Here is a 6,000-nt window from a genome sequence, read left to right on the forward strand (position 1 = left end):
CAATGTCGGGAAGCAACAACTTTATACTGTGTGAGAAGAAAATGCTGATTGGTAGAGACGTTGCCATGGAGAATGCACCAGTTAATGTTGACTGACAGTTGACTGCCAGGCATTGTTTGAAATTTAAACCAGGCAGCTTGACTCTGGTCACGGCATTGCTCTGAAGAATGAACCAGCAAATGGCTATCACTTATTTTGTTTAGCTGAAACAGGCTCAATGTGTGCACATGTTCTTTCTGCCTGGCAAGAGTAGGGCCTTGTGTATTAATATATGTAGCTTCCAGTACATGTAAATGTGCCACACTGCGACCGGCTGTCAACCTTAAATTGGGTGACAGTGTGATTTTTAGCACACTGAGGATTACTTAGCAAATGTTGTCCAATCACAGAATCACATCTAATATTTGACACTATGGGCGAAATTTTCCGAGCCCACTGGTGGCAGGCGTGATAGGTGGCATGCATGGAAAACATGGTGCAACCAGCTTCACGACAGCGTGAAAGCAGGCCATGATTGTCCGCTGAGTCCACCAACGGTGGGCTGTGTTTCCCGCCATCGGTCGGCCGGGAGCTCATGTAATACATCAGCATATAATTAAAAGGCCATCCAGCCAGGCTCTTGGAACCCCGTCATATCATCCGTCCATGTCAGCTGGAAAGCACACTAATGCGTTTCACAACAGCTCGCAGGCGACGTGCATTTGGTGGCCTTCACTTTGGGGGAACTGAGGTGAGTGAGTAGCAGCTCACCTGTTATTTACAGGCCTCGGGCAGATGTGAGTAATGCCTGGCCCCGGAGACGACTGCTGTGGGTAGGGGCGGGGGGGAAGGTGAAAGGAAGATAGTTAGTTGGGGAAGAGAAGGAGCAGTTGGAAATTCGCAGGAAGTTTTTCTTCAGACCGAAAAGGAAGACGCTGAGAGTAGGTGTGACATTCAAAAACTGAGGTGTTTTTGCCATCCATTTCTCATCTGCTGAACGGTTTCCACTTCCTCATTAACACATTCCCTTTAAGAGAATAAGAACAATAATGGATTTGTCTACAAAGTTTCCGGAAGCGATACCTTTGCGAGGTATTGTGCCTCTGCTTCCAAGTATGCCATCTGATATAACTGCTTTATTTGTGGATCCTTCTGCTGTAATTCTACCAATTTAACTGAACTACACACTTCCATTACATTCTCTTCAACCTTTTCTTTCTGTACAATCTTAAAATTTTAATACCTTTTAACATTGGGGTACATGTCTGAATAATTTAATTTTTTTATATTTTCCATCTTTAACACCGAACTTAATCTCCCGGAGGCAGCTCCAAGCCTCAGAGAGATTTCTGCGCTCTTTCCTGCGCATGTGCGAAAGAGTGCAGGCCCCGACTCTCCTTCCTCCCTCAACCTGCACAGGTAGCATTTCTGGGCTACCACGTAAAATGGCAGCGTGCAGCCGATCGCAGGTGGCGATTGGCTCCCCGCCCTCCCGATATATATAAGATGCGGCCCCATATAAATGCAAGTCTTTTTCTTTTTAATTCACCATATGAGCGTTTGTAAGAGCAGAAATCAATCAAGATTCAACAGTTGTGACCCTGATACTTTGACAATTTATTTATTTTAAAAATTCATTCACTGGATGTGAGCTTTACTGGCTGGGTCAGCAATTATTGCCCATCCCTAGTTGCCCTTGAGAAGGTGTTGGTGAGCTGCCTTCTTGAACTGCTGCAGTCCATGTGGTGTAGGTATACCCATCATGCTGTTAGGAAGGGAGTTCCAGGATTTTGACCCAGTGACCCAGTGAAGGAATGGTGATATATTTCAAAGTCAGGATGGTGAGTGACTTGGAAGGGAACATCTAGGTGGTGGTGTTCCCATCTATCTGCTGCCCCTGTCCTAAATGGTAGTGGTCATGGATTTGGAAGGTGCTGTCTAAGGAGCCTTGGTGAATCCTGCAGTGCATCTTATAGATGGTACACATTGCTGCTACTGTGTGTTGGTGGTGGAGGGAGTGAATATTTGTGGATGTGGTGCCAATCAAGCGGGCTGCTTTGTCTTGGACAGTGTCAAGCTTCTTGGGTGTTGTGGGAACTACACTTATCCAGGCAAGTGGGGATTATTCCATCACACTCCTGACTTGTACCTTGTAAATGGTGGACAGGCTTTGGAGAGTCAAGAGGTGAGTTACTTGTCGCAGGATTCCTAGCCTCTGACCTGCTCTTGTAGCCACAGTATTTATATGGCTAGTCCAGTTCAGTTTCTAGTCAATGGTAACCCTCCAGGATGTTGATAGTGGGGTTTCAGTGATGGTAATGCCATTGAACATCAAGGGGCGATGGTTGGATTCTCTCTTGTTGGAGATGTCATTGTCTGGCACTTGTGTGGCGCAAATGTTACTTGCCACTTGTCAGCCCAAGCCCGGATATTGTCCAGGTCTTGCTGCATTTGGACATGGACTACTTCACTATCAAGCCAAAGTTGAAAATATGTGAACCCACAATGAGTCATCGTTGAGATGATTATCATACTTAGAGGCTGAGACCATACTCTATTTATAGCAGTTACAGTTTTTCAACTACAAAACATTGAACATGTATTTTTTGTAGCTTCAGAGAGTTAGTTATTACTTTATGCTAAAGTAATAGTACTCCAATGTGGGGGATTGAGACGGAGCCTGATAGATCGTGACTGGTAGCATCCAGTGGCCGGAGTACTGTGGGAGAATGTGTAAGTGGAGAGAACGGGGCAGCAATGCTCCCCAAACCACAGGAAGCAAGATGTTGAGGTATGGAAGTGGCAAAACCAGCACACTGTGTCCCTGAGCTGGAGAGTGTGGTTGAGCAAATGCGCAGAGCACCGAGAGTCACCGGCTGATTATAGCTTTGAGGAAGAGGCCACTTTGGTATCATTGCTGGACTGAGACCCCAAGGGATGTGAGCAGCAGCCCTGAGCTCTGGGTGAGAGGCGGTGCTATTGGTGAGTGCTAGTGGAGCCAGGGAGCCAGAGATCATGAATTCTCCTATAACAGTCACAATCAGGGTGACTGGTATTGCCGGTCAGCAAATGACAACATGTGCAGGCGCAAACCAATACTGGCATCAGTAACCAGGCAAATGGGTGCATACTAAAGGTGTCACCAGTGGTAGAAACTGTGCATGCGTGGGTGGGGTGGATCCAGTACAAGGCGAGTGAACATCTTCCAATTGGCATCAGGAATTAGTGAGAAATTAAAATCTCTAAACCGAATTCATAAGTTAACTTTAAAAACTGAAAGATGGGCTGAATTACATACATTGGGGAATGTTGGGGTGAAGTCTGTTATATAATTGAGCCAGACCAATCATGGGTACAAAAGCAAAATACTGCAGATACTGGAAATCTGAAATGGAAACAGAAAATGTTGGAAATACTCAGCAGGCTAGGCAGCATCCACAAAGAGAGAAACCGAGTTAAACTTTTAGGTTTATAACCCTTTCTTCAGAACAAGGAAAAGTTAGAAATGCGATTGGTTTTAGACAAGTGAAAGGAGATCATGGAAAAAGAACAAAGGGGAAGATCTGTGATAGGATGGCAGTTGGGAGAGATTGAAGTTGGTGTCAGGCCTAAGGTGTGGTAAAGGGACAAGAAACAAAAGATGTATCTAGAGGATAAAAACAAAAAAACTGCGGATGCTGGAAATCCAAAACAAAAACAAAAACAGAATTACCTGGAAAAACTCAGCAGGTCTGGCAGCATCGGCGGAGAAGAAAAGAATTGACGTTTCGAGTCCTCATGACCCTTTGACAGAACTTGAGTTCGAGTCCAAGAAAGAGTTGAAATATAAGCTGGTTTAAGGTGTGTGTGTGGGGGGTGGAGAGAGGGAGAGAGAGAGAGAGGTGGAGGGGGGGTGGTGTTGTGGTTGTAGGGACAAACAAGCAGTGATAGAAGCAGATCAAAAGATGTCAACAACAATAGTACAAAAGAACACATAGGTGTTAAAATTGGTGATATTATCTAAACGAATGTGCTAATTAAGAATGGATGGTAGGGCGCTCAAGATATAGCTCTAGTGGGGTTTTTTTAAAAAAAATAATGGAAATAGGTGGGAAAAGGAAAATCTTTATAATTTATTGGAAAAAAAAGGAAGGGGGAAACAGAAAGGGGGTGGGGATGGGGGAGGGAGCTCACAACCTAAAGTTGTTGAATTCAATATTCAGTCCGGAAGGCTGTAAAGTGCCTAGTCGGAAGATGAGGTGTTGTTCCTCCAGTTTGCGTTGGGCTTCACTGGAACAATGCAGCAAGCCAAGGACAGACATGTGGGCAAGAGAGCAGGGTGGAGTGTTAAAATGGCAAGCGACAGGGAGGTTTGGGTCATTCTTGCAGACAGACCGCAGGTGTTCTGCAAAGCGGTCGCCCAGTTTACGTTTGGTCTCTCCAATGTAGAGGAGACCATATTGGGAGCAACGAATGCAGTAGACTAAGTTGGGGGAAATGCAAGTGAAATGCTGCTTCACTTGAAAGGAGTGTTTGGGTCCTTGGACGGTGTATCTAGAGGAGGTGTGAATGCAGAATAATGAACAGTTGCCATCCAGAAGCAAAAACAAACCAAAAAAACAAGGTTAAAACTGGAACCTGCAAAGAAAAAGGAAACAAAATGGGGGCAGAGGTTATCAAAACATAGAAAAGTTACAGCACAGAAGGAGGCCTATCTTGTCCATGCCAGCCCGAGGACACTCAGGTGCCCTTTCTAATCCCAACTTCCTGCACCCGGCCCATAGCCCTGCAGCTTACAGCACTTAAGATGCAGATCCAGGTGTTTTTTAAAAGAATGTAGAGTTTCTGCCTCTACCACCAACTTGGGCAGAGAATTCCAGACACCCACTACCCTCTGCGTAAAAAAGTTCTTCCTCGTGTGCCCCTTACACCTTGTGCCTCTTATCTTGAATCTATGTCCCCTGGTTCTAGAATGCTCCACCAAGGGAAACAATTGTATCCTGTCCACTCTATCTATTCCCTTCATAATTTTGTACACCTCAATCAAGTCACCTCTCAGCCTTCTTTGTTCTAAGGAAAATAACCCCAACCTATCCAATCTCTTCTCATAGCTACACTTTTCTAACCCCGGCAACATTCTTGTAAACCTACTCTGCACTCTCTCCAGAGCTATTACTTCCTTCCTGTAATGTGGTAACCGGAACTGCACACAATACTCCAGTTGTGGCCTCACCAGTGTTTTTTACAATTCCAACATTATATCCTTACTTTTATATTCTATACTTCTGCCAATGAAGGAGAGCATACCTTCTTTACAACCTTGTCTACATGAACTGCTGCCTTCTGGGGCCTGTGTACTTGTACGCCAAGATCTCTCACTTCATCTACCCCTCTTAATATATTCCCATTTATTGTGTAATCCCTGTAACTGTTTGACCTCCCTAAATGTATGACCTCACACTTCTCTATGTTAAAATCCATCTGCCACTTTACCGCCCACTCCACCAACCCATCCATATCGTTTTGGAGATTATGGCTAACCTCTACACTATCCATTACTCGGCCAATCTTTGTGTCATCTGCAAATTTCCCAATCGTGCCCCCCACATTCATGTCCAAATTGTTAATATATAACACAAACAGCAAGGGTCCCAACACCGAGCCCTGTGGAACACCATTTGAGACAACTTTCCATTCTCAAGGGCATCCATCGACCATTACACTTTGTTTCCTGTTACAAAGCCAACCTTTTATCCAGTTTGTCACATTACCCTGAATCCCATGGGCTTTTATTTTTCTGATCAATCTGCCATGTGGGACCTTGTCAAATGCCTTGCTAAAATCCATGTATACAACATTTACTGCAATACCTTCATCAACCCTTCTTGTCACTTCCTCAAAGAATTCAATCAAATTTGTGAAGCAAGACCTTCCTTTAACAAATCAATGCTGACCATCCATGACTAATCCATGCCCTTCCACATGACAGTTAATCCTATCTCTCAGGATTGATTCTACTAATTTGCTCACCACTGATGTAAG

This window comes from Carcharodon carcharias, chromosome 11, assembly GCF_017639515.1.
Source record: "Carcharodon carcharias isolate sCarCar2 chromosome 11, sCarCar2.pri, whole genome shotgun sequence".
In the NCBI taxonomy this organism is placed as follows: Eukaryota; Metazoa; Chordata; class Chondrichthyes; order Lamniformes; family Lamnidae; genus Carcharodon; species Carcharodon carcharias.